The sequence below is a fragment of the Dipodomys spectabilis genome, unplaced genomic scaffold (assembly GCF_019054845.1).
Source record: "Dipodomys spectabilis isolate Male_0828 unplaced genomic scaffold, ASM1905484v1 ptg000107l, whole genome shotgun sequence".
In the NCBI taxonomy this organism is placed as follows: domain Eukaryota; kingdom Metazoa; phylum Chordata; class Mammalia; order Rodentia; family Heteromyidae; genus Dipodomys; species Dipodomys spectabilis.
The window spans coordinates 3,848,862-3,862,045 of NW_024870784.1; the positions used below are offsets into that span (position 1 = coordinate 3,848,862).

General features: G+C 47.9%; 1 long non-coding RNA gene across 1 annotated transcript; it reads right to left on the minus strand.

Moving 5' to 3' along the window:
* Window positions 1-845: 845 nt before the first annotated feature.
* LOC122114286 lies at window positions 846-10,321 on the minus strand. Its single transcript, XR_006148550.1, has 3 exons — window positions 10,200-10,321; window positions 5,822-5,824; window positions 846-856 (listed from the first exon to the last, which is right to left on the minus strand). It is a non-coding gene; the product is annotated as an uncharacterized LOC122114286 (long non-coding RNA).
* Window positions 10,322-13,184: the final 2,863 nt, after the last annotated feature.

A 13,184-nucleotide genomic window follows, 5' to 3' on the forward strand; every position in this document is an offset into this window, starting at 1 on the left:
TGGAGGGCATCAGATACCTGTGTGCTGGGGCTGGGGCTTGAACTCAGGGCCCGGGCACTGTCCCTGAGCTTTCTCACTCTACCACTTGAGTTACACAGCGTCACTTCTGGATTGGGGGTAGGTAAGTGATTATAAGAGTCTCAGACTTTTTCCTGCCTTGGGCTGGCTTTGAGCCTCAACCCTCCGTAGCTAGGATTACAGGCATGAACCACTGGTGCCCAGCTCATGCACATCTTTTTAGAAGGGACTAAGGTGGATGTCTTGAGACCCTGAATATTTCTCAGGAGAGGTCACTGTTATAAAAGAGCCGGAATAGCCCCCCTCCAGCCTCTCTGGCTTCCACCAAATTGCTCCTTGGTTTCACAAACACTATCAACCAACTACAGTGATGCAAAGGCAAACCTATGGGGTCATCCAGTCTTGGACTTTCAGCCTCCAAACTTGTGAGCTAAACCAATCTACTTGTAAATTATCTAGCCTCTGGTATTTTGTGATAGCAATGGAAAATGGACTAGTATACAGCCTTGACCAAGTTCACCACTTAGAAAATCAGGTGCCATAGTAAAGCGATAGCTGTTTCAAGTCTGTGGGAGCAGCTGGTTACATAGATAACTGGAAAAGTGCCACTACTGTTATTGGCCATTGACTACTATTGGCCATTACTATTGGCTCTGACGATCATTCAGGGGATGTGAAGCCCGCCCCGTGGGAGTCTTCCACAAACCATCTGCAATAGGCCAACTTCGGGGAAACAGCAGAAACTTGCCTGGGAAGTCTCACTCCAGGATTTCTCCTCCAGGCTAATTGATAATCTGATCGGCTCGAATCTGGCCCTGAAGAGTCTATCAAATTGTGTCTGATCGACACCACCAAGCTGCATTGGTAAAAACTTGGCACACTTCAAAGCCACACCAAATGCCAATGCCAAGCACGGCTCCCTTTTTGAGTAAAAATACATAAACTCTACATTCCTGGCTTTCGATCTGGCACAGAAGGAGCTTGGGTTAGCTGACTTCTGTGAAGAACCAGCCAAGGGAGAAACGTGCTGATGCGATCGACCTGTTCTGGTAAATGGAATCGTGTCATTTCTTTTCACCAATATTTATGAGCCACAAGCCCCAAACTGTAGCTTGCTGGAGTGCAACACGGTAAGCCTCTCTCTGCAAAACACCTTCTCCTTGTTATTCAAATAGGAAGTTGGTCTTGCAGCGTTGGCAGCCTCTGTCAGCCCGGCTTTCTTAACTGCCACATAGAAAGTTCTGACCACATCCCACCTTCTCAATAACGTGGCTTGCTCTGGCTCATACAGATTTTTGACAGCTCCCTGAGGCTTTGTGACAGACACCTTCGGCACTGGCGTCACGCGATTTGTACCGTCAGGGCTACATTATTTTTCTTTATTAGTGTTTCCAGCTGAGAACAAGACAGTGTGACAGAGCCACACCAAAGAGAGCTTGTTTTTCTTTTTAATTAATGTTTTCAGAGACCCAACATTTCTTTATTTTGGGGAGGGGGGGTCCAGTCATGAGGCTTGAACTCTGGGCCTGGGCGCTGTCCCTCAGCTCTTCAGCTCAAGGCTAGCGCTCTACCACTTGAGCCACAGCACCACTTCTGGCTTTTTTCTTTTTGCTTACGTGGTGCTGAGGAATCGAACCCAGGGCCTCAGGCATGCAAGGCAAGCGCTCTACCACTGAGCCACCTTCCCAGCCCGACCCAACATTTCTTATAAGCCTTCACTCATGAACCAGCGTGTGTCCCTGGTCAGTCAATTAAAGGGGACTCAGTACGTTCTTCAGTGTGTTCCGGGCTTAGATTCTTCTAGCATACATGCTGGGTTCAAGCCCAGCATCCTCCAAATGAATTTTACTTGGATTGACCTAGGTCACAGCTTTTGGAGGAAAGCATGAGTTAATGAATTAAAAAGCATTCACCACATTTTATCTGCAGAACGCCAAGGTGGTGGTCACTTCCATCGTTTCCCTACTGTGAGCACCATGAACTGATGAGCACGCAACTGTCACCTCTTGTAATGCCAGTTCTAAGTTCCTCCAATTTGGGAAGGCTGATGAAAAGATGCCAGCATGCTGGGTGCTGGTGGCTCACGCCTGTAATCCTAGCTTCTCGGAAGGCTGAGATCTGAGGATCACAGCTCAAAGCCAGCCCAGGCAGGAAAGTCTGTGAGACTTTAACCAATTAATCACCAGAAAACTGGAAGTGGTGCTATGGGCTCAAGTGGTAGAGCTCAAGGACAGTGTCCAGGCCCTGAGTTCAAGCTACCTTTGGGGTTTTCTAGACGCCAACAGTCCGAGTCCCAGAGGAATGGAACTGGTCTCTGACAAGGTTAAAAACAACAGAGGTAAACTGGGTATGTGTGTTTTGTTTTGTTGTGCTTTTGTGTGGCTTGAACTCAGGGCCTGGGTGCTGTGCCTGAGCTCTTTTGCTTAAGGCTATCAGTCTACCACTTGAGCCACAGCTCTACTTCTTACTGTTTTGGTGCTTAACTGGTAATAAGTATCTCATAGACTTCCTGCCCAGGCTGGCTTTGAACTGTGATCCTCAGATCTCAGCCTCCTGAATAGCTAGGATTACAGGCGTGAGCACTGGTACTCATAGGGTAGGTATGTTTGAACCCTTCATCCGCTTCCTTGTCTTCCTCCTCCTCCTTTTTACTTCCTTCTTCCTCCTCCTCTTCCTTCTTCTTCTCCTTCTTTTCTTCTTCTTTGCCAATCCTGGGGTTTGAATTCTGGTCCTGGGTTTTGTCCCTGGGCTTTTTGCTCAAGGCTAATGCTTTACCACTTGATCCACAGTACCACTTCTAGCTTTTTCTGAGTAGTTTATTGGAGATAAGAGTCTCATAGAGTTTCCTGCCTGGGCTGGCTTTGAACCGTGATCCTCAGACCTCAGCCTCTTGAGTAGTTAGGATGACAGGCGTGAGCCGCCAGCGCCCGGCTCTTTCCCTTCCTAAGACGTGCACAGACCGTTCTTTGGGAACTCTGCAGACACAGCCTCCCTCCCCACCCCTTCCTGCCCCAGCTGTCTGCAGAATGCCATGGCCTCTCAGAGCCTACCAGCAAGCCACAGCAAGGTTTTTCCAGATTTCACTTCAAGATCTCTATTATTTATTACACCTTGCCCCGTTCCAGAGAGGCTGAAGGCAGCTAACTTAAATATACAATCATGAAAGGGGGATTCAACTTCTTATTTAAACATATTCCCCTAAAACTAGGGGGGGTGGGAGGGGAAATGAAATCCTTATTAGAAAGTGACTTATTCAAGATGATTACTTTATTTTACAACAAACAGATGTTTCTAATAATTGAACACAATTACATTTCTGGCCAGAACTTTCCTTTTGATTTTTGATATTACAGCTCATATATATAGTGTTTTCATTCCTGCTGAATCACAAGGAAACCTGATGTCATCTTGTAAATTATACAGAAATAGTTCCATGGGCAGAGCTAGATGCCTGCCCTGACCCGCGCCATCAAGGGCCTTTCTAATACGATCTCCTCTCTGCAGTTCTCAGCGGGTGTTGTTTGTTTTTTGTGCATGTACTTGGGGCTTGAACTCAGGGCCTTGATGCTACTTAGTTGTTTGGGGTGGTATTTTTTTTTCCCTAAATGCTGGCACTTTACCATTTGAGCCACAGCTTCCTTCTAAGATTTTTGGTGAGTCACTGGAGATAAGGAATCTCCCAGACTTTTCTATCCCATCTGGCTTTGAACCTTGATCCTCAAATCTCAGCCTCCTGGGTTAGAATTACAGGCATGAGCCATCAGCACCCAGCCTGGTCTGTTTTTACATTTGATCTTTTTGTTTTTCTCTTAAACACTAAGGCACATGATTTTCCAATTTTTTCCTGCTGCTGATCACTTGAAATCCCATATTCCCCAAATGTATTGAAGTATTGGAATGTCAACCCTGTATTTTGACTTTATAAATTAAGCCCTGAGCCGTCTCTGCAAAGCAAAGGCGAATGAAGGCAGTCTCGGGTCTGGGTGTGGCTTTATCGGGACTTCAGGCTGTGGTGGCCAGGTCATTCTGTTACACTGGTCATCACTGCCCTTCCCAAATGCCTGGCCTCAGCTGGAAAACTCTGGAGAAAGGAGGAGGAGAGAAAAACTCTGCTTCCTCGCTGGGCGCTGAGGAGCTGTGGCCTCTGCTAACTTCTCTGGTTCCAGAGGAGAGGGTGAATCATGCACACCCTCCCCACTCACCCCCCCCCCCACCATCCAATGGGACAATGGGACAGAGCTTGCTGTCCCTTCTGCCCTTGCTACTCCAGATGCTTTCTTGAGAAAGGTGAGCAGCGACAGCCAGGGCCTGGAGCATGCAGGGGGCCACGGTTCTGATACCTGTCTTGCCCTGCCGGGGGAGGGGGGGGGGAGGGGCACCAGCGGCTCCTGGCCTGCCTGGGGGCATATGCTTCCAGTCATAAAGGACTTGGGGGGCAATGTGTGTGTTTGGGTTCCATGTGACCCTCTGTGTGTGGGGCAGGATGTGCCCCAAGCCTCCTGTTGACTGACTTCCCGTCCTGGCAAGACTGACAAGCCACCTTGGAGGGAGGGTGTGACTGGGGAGGGGCAGGTCCTGCCCCTCCAGCCCAGATCGCAGGGCAGGGGTCCAAGAGAGATGTGAAAAATCCCTACTGTGTGTCCCTAACTCAGAAACACACCAAGAGCAACTGAGGCACGGAGTGAGGAAGTGGCTTGCTTATGAGCTACAAACCAGCGGGTCCCAGAACTAGCACCAGCACAACATTGCTCAGCCTCAACGTGGTCTCTCAAGCCTACCCCCCACGGACAGCAATAGTGCATAGACTGGGAATCTGTATCACACCATATCTATGAGCCTCTCAAATGCCACTGAGATGAATGGCTCTCCCAGTCAGGGGATCTAGCTCAAGGCATCTCCAATTTCTTCTGACCACAAGCCCCGCAGAAGTGGGTGGAGAACAGCTGGCGGTGCCTTCCGGAACACACTTTGGGAAACACAGCGGGCTCGCAGCAGCTAATCTTGAAGTAGACTCTAATTTGCCCCAGGAATGTGAGGCTTCAGTTTTATGTTGCCTTCTTATAAATTCTTCACAGCTCCGAAATGGACACAGCTCTCCTTTCCAGAAAGTGCACATGACTTTGTAAAGGCCGTCATTAATTTTGATTATTCCCCCCCCATTTCCATTTCTTTTCAATCATAGCCAAAAAATGTAATAAATGTCATGAAACAGATATCCATAAAGCTGTTGCTAGATGAATCACGGAGGATCTGGAAAATGTTTGGCCTCTCTAACGCAAGCACCTCCTTTTTTTTTTTCTTTCTCCAGTAAAAACAACAAATATTTGCAGGTCATTTTTCAACAATGAAAGCGTTTTTAGAAAACAAAACCCGCGCTTTGGGGTGGAACGGCCACACACCACGCCCGTCTGTCCCCCCGTGTCCTGAGACACACGAGTGGCCTCTGCCTGTACACACGTCTACTCTGAAAGAGCCAGATCAGCCTAATGATTCCTTTCCCACAATGATTCTTTAGGCCTGTAACATATGTGGGAATTAAACTTTTATATGGCTTTGAATTCCTCCAAACTCCTCGAGAAATGAGACTCTATTCAAAGGGCTCACAAACAAAGCTGTGAAGTCTACTTCAGACCTCACTGACCAGAATCTTGTGAAGGGACATGGAGCCCAGGCCAGAGGACCACTCCCTTCTAGTCTCCTAGGTGGTGGCTCTGTACCCAGGCTCCTGGTCTCCCTAGAGAACTGAAGGCCACCAGCCCACTCCCCACGATGTCCCCCCAGGTCACTGAGCAGCCCCAAGGACAGACTCCATCCTAGGGACATCTTGGGTGGAACAGAGTTGTCCCTCATGTACAAGGAAAATAGGCTTCCAAGCTGGGCGCTGGTGTCATCCTAGCTACTCGGGAGGCTGAGATCTGAGGATCATGGTTTGAAGCCAGCCCAGGCAGGACAGTCCATGAGGTTCTTAACTCCAATAACCTACTCAAAAAAGTTGGAAGTGGCACTGTGGCTCAAGTGGTAGAGCACTAATCTTGTGGTAGAGCTCAGGGACAATGCCCAGGCCCAAAGTTCAAGCCCCAGGACCGCCCCCCCCCCTCCCCCCAGCCAAATAGGCTTTCAGTCTGGGATACAGCTCAGGGATACAGCATTTAGTTAGCAAGAGCAAGACACTGAGATCAGTCCTCAGCACGGGGAGAGGGAGAGGGAGAGGGAGAGAAGGAGAAAGGGGGAGGGGGGGAAGGAAAGGAAGGAAGGCAGGAAGGCAGGAAGGAAGGAAGAAAGGGAGGGAGGGAGGGAAGGAGGGAGGGAGGGAGGGAGGGAGGGAGGGAAAGGGGAGGAAAGGAGAGGAAAGGAGAGGAAAAGAAAGGAAAGGAAAGGAAAGGAAGAGAGAGAAGAAAAGAATGAAGAAAAGTCTGGATCCTGGACATGGAGCAAGATGCTGGCCCAGTCTTTGTGTCTCTATGGTCTTTCCACCTGATGCTGAAATAGATGAGCCGGTACAGTATAGGCGTGGTGACATCACTTGGACGTAGCCTCAGTTATATGTAAGCTATATGGTGTTTGTGTGCATGGACATAAGATTCTGTATACACAGGGCTCCGATGGCTCATGCCTGGAATCCCACCTATTCAGGAGGCTGGGACCTAGAGGATCCGGTTTCAAAGCCAACTTGGGCAGAAAAGCTCATGAATCTCTATTTCCATCTGGGCTGGAGGCATGGCACCAGTGGTAGACTGCCAGTCATGAGCAAGAAAACTGTACGACTCTGAGTTCAAAACCAGACCCTGAGTTCAAGCCCCATTACTGACTTATGGAATTGTAACCCCTTCGTACAACTACTTAATAATAATGCTTTCAAAAAAGAGCTCAAGGTCCTGAGTTCAAGCCCCAGTACTTATGTTCATTCTCTCTCTCTCTTTCCTTCTTAACACACACCTTTACATCACACACATTTATGGATTTTCATATTATTTCTATTATTGTTTCAGGAGGAGGCTGTGTGCCGTTTTTATTAGTAGCCCACACTAAATTTCTAGCCCATGCTCCCTTTTGCTCCAACACTAACTGGTCCACTCTTGCTTCCAGGCTGGAGGGAAGGAGAGAAGCAGGATGGAGAGCCAGATTCAGTCAGTCCTTCTCCAGCTACCTAGGCCTGCTAGGAAGCCTCTGTTCTGTGAGCTAAGGGGCTTAACGTTCCCACAGACCACACCCCCATGAGCCAGGGGACCCTCCCTAATAACTCAAGTTCATCTTCCAGGCCTTGGTGGTGAACAGGGAGCTATGTTTGGTGTAAGAGAATATAACCTTTAGTGAGCACCAGCATACACTTTCCTCAACCGGGCGGCCCTGACTCATTCCCAGAGCCAGGGGCCACAATGCCTGGTCCCCAGAGTCCCCCGGCCACAGCTCTGCTCCTGCTCTGATCTCTGCAGACGTCCTCCTCTGGGACTCTGCAGCCAGGCCACAGCTCCTGTTCTGTGCCGAGCACCTGCCCCTCTGTGCCTGAGCCAATGAGCCCCTGGCTGTCAGTGGCTAGCAGAACACTCCCGAATTGGCCTGCCATATTGTCGTTGATGACTACCTGCTTGGTCAGGGAAAGGGACTTCCTAACAGGACGCCTGGAGCGGCTTCTCTGCACCCAGGCCTGCACATGCTTGGTGTTTTTTAGCAATAAGGGCTGCAAAGCAGTGAACAGTGTGAGCTCAAGGAGTGTTCTTCTAACAGGGCAAGAAGCACATACTTGCTTTCTGAGGTGTTTCTGTTAGGCAGTGCGACACACGTGTGTATGCAGACTGCTCTATACTCTCAGGTAAGCCCGGCTTCCAACATTGAGCGGGCGTCTGCCACCTTAGCCTGTCATAGGATAGTGAACTCCCACTAATTAGGGTACACAGGCAATCATAAAGGTCCAGATATCCCAGAGACTTGGCCACAGAATAGTTCCTGTGCTACTGCATCCCTAAAGGAACACTGTTTGTTGCCAAAAGATGTCAGACAGACAGTCACCCTGCTGGCATCCCCTTGGACCAGCCTGTGATGCAAGCTTTTGAAGCATCACTGTGTGTGTGTGTGTGTGTGTGTGTGTGTGTATGTGTGTGTGTGTAGGGTCTGAGCAATGCAGGTTCTTGAGCAATGCTGTGGCTCAGAGCTCTCCCGCCATCTCCTAGCCTAGGCCCTGCAGGGGTTTCCAGTCCTAAATGGATCCATGACATCCAGGTCGAGGAAGGTGCCTCTCTGAACTCTATTACTTTGAGCAGAGAAGAGTTTTTTTGGGGGGAGGGGCCTGGTCATGGGGCCTGAACTCTGGGTCTGGACGCTGTCCCTCAGCTCTTCAGCTCAAGGCTAGCGCTCTACCACTTGAGCCACAGCGCCACTTCCAGCTCTTTTCTTTTTTGCTTATGTGGTGCTGAGGAATCGAACTCAGGGCCTCATGCATGCAAGGCAAGTGCTCTACCACTGAGCAACCTTCCCAGCCCACAGAGAAGAGTTATGTCTGTATGCTGCTCATGTTTACAATTATGCTCTTTGACCAAATTGAGATCATGACAAGAAGCAGCCAGTCTTCTGGGCGGGCAGGGTGAGCACATTTGTAATCAGGTAGCAGAGATCCACAGGTCAGAGTTCAAGGCCAATCCCATTTTACAATGAGCTGAGTGTGATGGTACAATCCTCTGAGGGAGGGACTGGTAGGAGGATTTTCATCAAAGTTGAGCCTTGTACAAAAATATAGGACCCTATCTGAAAAATAATGAATGTAAAAAGGGTTGGGGGTACTCCTGAAGGCATAGAGGGTCTGCTTAGCAAGCACAAGTCCCTGAGTTCAAACCCCAGTACCTTTTGCACCAAAAAATGAAATAAAAAGGATTGCCTCTGAGCGCACCAGTGATGAAGGTGCCTGGGGCCCAGACAGTGTTTGGTGCAGGCTCTGTGGCCAGACACAAGGAGAATTACAGGAGGATTTGGCCTGCTCAGCTTCCTGCTCATCCTGGCAGTCCTCTCACACTTAGGTTTTAGCCTCATCCACTACAACTAGCATGGCCTAGTTTCAGACTGCAGGATAAACGTGACCTGTCCATCTGCCCTTGATTCATGTCTCTTTGCACAATCTAGGCCCCGCACCTGTTGGGCATTGGGTGACTGTACTTTTGAATTCGTTTCCAGCCAAACAGGAGAGTCTGAGCTCCAGTACAGCTGCTGTCAGGAAGACACTTGTAACCATCTACTCAGATCTGCTGGAGTAGCAGCCACCTTATCAGGGAAGCTGGTATTGCTGGCAATCCCATTTCTGGGAGCAATGTGGAAGCTCTGTCTCTAATGCAACACTGGAGGGGGACTCTCCTAAGCTCCTCCACTTTCCTATCTTCCCATTTTCTCACTGCTGCTGCTGTGGCACACCAAAGCCTTTATGGTTTTTCAACTGGATGCTGTTGAGAAAGAATACAACTATCTTGAACACCTTTGACAAGAGAAAAGGCTCTGAGAGGCTTGAAAGGCCCTGCCCTGAGTTCAAGAGGAGTGAAGAAGGAGGAGTAAGCTGAGGAGGTTACTTTTCATCCTCTACTCTTTCCCTGATTCCTTGAATGTAGATAAATAGTATAAGCAGTATTAGGGAGAATGGGGAGACAATGAATATTCTTTCCAACATCCTCTGTCACATAAAACTCTTTCATCAGCCATGTGCCATCAGCTTACGCCTGTAATCCTAGCTTCTCAGGAAGCTGAAATTCTGAAGATTGCAATTCAGAGACAGCCTGGAGGATCAGAGATTGAAGCCAGCCTGGCGGAAGTCTTCAAATGCTGGACTGGAGACATGGCTCAAATGATAGAGTGCCACCCATGAGAAAATAAAAAACAAGCAAGAGCAAGAGGCCCTGAGTTCAAGCCCCCTGATACCAGCACAAAACACAACAAAAGAACAAATGTAGTAGGAACAACATATGGGCTACTATTCAAGACTTCCAAATGTTATCATTACTAGCAACAGATGTATGAACGTATTTTGCCTGATGGTATTTAGTTTACCAACTTCTAGCTGATTCAGTATAGATTATATAAAATAGACTTATAGGGACTACTATCAGCCACAAACGTTGAAGTTTTTGACAGCTCTGTTTCCTCAAAAAGGAAAAAGTTTTTCCTTTTCCCTGTGTCTCCTGGTAAATAATCCTTAAGACTTAAACATTTGTATTCTTATGATCGTATCAATATTTAACAGTATAATGATAACTTTTTTGCATATGAGGGAGGAATTTTGTTTTTTGAGATAGGATCTGACTATGTAGCCCAGGCTTTCCTATAACTCACCATCCTGCCTCAAGCCCCCTGAGTCTTGGGATTACAGGCATACACCACTGTACCAAGCTAAACAAATACCCAAAAGATCACTGATATAATCTGCTGTATAAGCCAAATGCATATGTAATCTCTTAGATGACAATACAGTAACTTGCTTTTCTGAAAATAAAATGTAATGAGATGGAAAAAAAGGATTGCTTCTGCTTTGGGACTGAAGTCATTATCAACAGCAGCACTTGTCACTCAAGGAGCCCAACAGAAGGTCTAGTATTAATTTAGGAAGAAAATGCCTTTGAAGTCACTATAGGAACTCCATTTTTCTAGTAAGGATATCAGCATCCCAGAAGCTGCTCAGAAGTTTAGAGTCAGCTCAGTCAACTCAGTGAGTGTCTCAACGGCAACACTGAGTTCCAAGGGCCGAGTGACTCCTCCCGGGCTAACTCTCCATTTGCTGTCCCTGTTTTCATGGGTGCATTAACCTAGTCCTATACACCTGTTCGGTGTGGAGTGTTTTGGAAAGAGAGTGTAAGTAAGAAAGGAGCAAGTATAATTAAGGAGAGAGTGTACCACTGCCATTTGGCAGGAGGTGACTTTGGTAAAAATGTAGACGTGCAAAATGTCATGTGTTACACCTTCATACAATTACTACACACTACAAGAAGAAAAGAGACAGGAAAGCCTTGTTGTAAGGAGTGGGTAGCAGCATGACAGGGAAGGGTTAGTTAAGAGTCTGAATATGGCTAAAGTAGGTTAGTCGCATACATGAGAATAGAATACTAAAGCCTGTTGAGATTGTTTTAAGAATGGGGAAGAGAGGAGAAGATAGAGGGGGTGAGATTGATGGTACATGGTATGCATGTATGGGAAAGTCATAATGAAAGTGTATGCCAATAAAAAGTCTTAATAAAGGGGCTGGGAAGATGGCTCAGTGGTAGAGCGCTTGCCTTGCATGCCTGAGGCCCTGGGTTCGATTCCTCAGCACCACATTAGCAAAATGAAAAAAGCCGGAAGTGGCGCTGTGGCTCAAGTGGTAGAGCTCTAGCCTTGAGCTGAAGAGCTGAGGGACAGCGCCCAGGCCCAGAGTTCAGGCCCCACAACCAGACCCAAAAAAAAAAAAAAAAAAGTCTTAATAAAGAGAAAAAAAAGCCAACACCAAAAGAAGAAAAAAGTAATAGCAGATACTGCTAGCTCCATAAACAAGGTTTGTTCTGCACATATGCAGAACTACTCACACCTTTAGGTCTGGAGACATTCCCAAACATGATGGTACTGTGGATGACAAAGTCTCTAAGACATTGGTAAATCCTAAAAACTCAGAGGAGTCCTGTGGGCTTCCAGTCACTGGGGCTCTGGGGGGTTGAGTAATGGGCAAGTCCACCACAGCTCTTGAAAGTGGCACCTTTGCCCACAGAGCTGGAATCGTGGAACAAGTTGTACTGTGCTTGGATGCTCACTTCTCTTTTCTTCAAGATATTTGTCTAAAAATTTCTAGTTAGAAACTACACATTGTCACTAATTAAAAAGAAGACAGAGGTGAAGTGTAGATCAGTTCTTGTCTAGCATGTGTGAGATACTGGGTCTAATCACAGCAGAGAGAGAAAGAGGGAGAGAGCGGGAGAGAGAGAGAAGGAAAGAAGTAAAGAAAGAAAAGGAGGAAGGAAGGGAGAAATAAAGAGAGAGGAAGGAAGGGAGGGAGGAAGGAAGGAAGGAAGGAAGGAAGGAAGGAAGGAAGGTGGGAAGGAAGGAAGGTGGGAGGGAAGGAAGGAGGGAGGGAGGAAGGGGAAAACTGTTCACCCACTAAGCAGTGTTTCAGAAATGATTCTTTCCCATGACACCATCCAACCTATTGTCAAGCACACAGAGGAACTGGAAAGACATAGAATTCTCACTCTTAGGATATTCCCAATTAAGAACATTAAGAACAGGAGGGGGCAGAGCTGGGAGCTTGGTCAATGGTCCTTGGTACAACAGGCTGAGTAGGTGTCTAGTCCTCTGGGGTCATGGGGTCCCATTACTCCTCTTGGCCTCCAATTCCTCATCTTTGTAGGTGGAGCAGGGAGGAGAGCAACTCCAGCCCTCCCTCTCCTACGGCCCAGGGCCGCCTCATGAAGCCAGACCTTCCTGCAGGAGCTGCCTTTGCCTCTCCTAGGAGAATACAGAAGGCATCCACCAGGGGGCATATGATTCTCTTCCAGTGATGGCCCTCAATCATGAGGGACACCTGAGGGGTCCCTAGTTTTCCATGCAGTCTTGGATGGATTCCAGATGTCGGGAGACATGATGTGCTCCCAATGCAAGGCTAGAGTTGTACCCCCTCGCCTCCACCCACTTCCAACTTCTGTGTGATCTAACCACACCTCTGAGCAGTCCCGAGTCTCTGGCATCCAGTGGTGTCCAGCCAGCTGTCTGGGACACATCTTTTCAGTATGTTCCAGCTGAAGGTCGAAACAGACAGACATGTGGAAGCTCTCTCTCTCTCTCTCTCTCTCTCTCTCTCTCTCTCTCTCTCTCTCTCTCTCTCTCTCATACACACACACACACGTTACCTGCAATGATGATCTTATTTGAGATCATGACAAGACGCAACTGGTCATCTGGGCGGGCAAGGTGAGCACACTTGTAATCTCAATTATTCAGGTAGCAGAGATCCACAGGTCAGGGTTCAAGGCCAATCCCATTTCACGATGAGCTGGGTGTGGGTTGTGGGTGGTCCAGTCCTCTGAAGAAGTGATAGGTAGGAGGATTTTCATCAAAGATGGTGATCTTATTTGAGACAGAGGTGTCACGTGTCATTTGTTGAGTTCATACTGAAAATGTGTGAGTTCCTAATCCCATGTGACTGATGGCCTTGTAAGGAAGGAGACACAGAC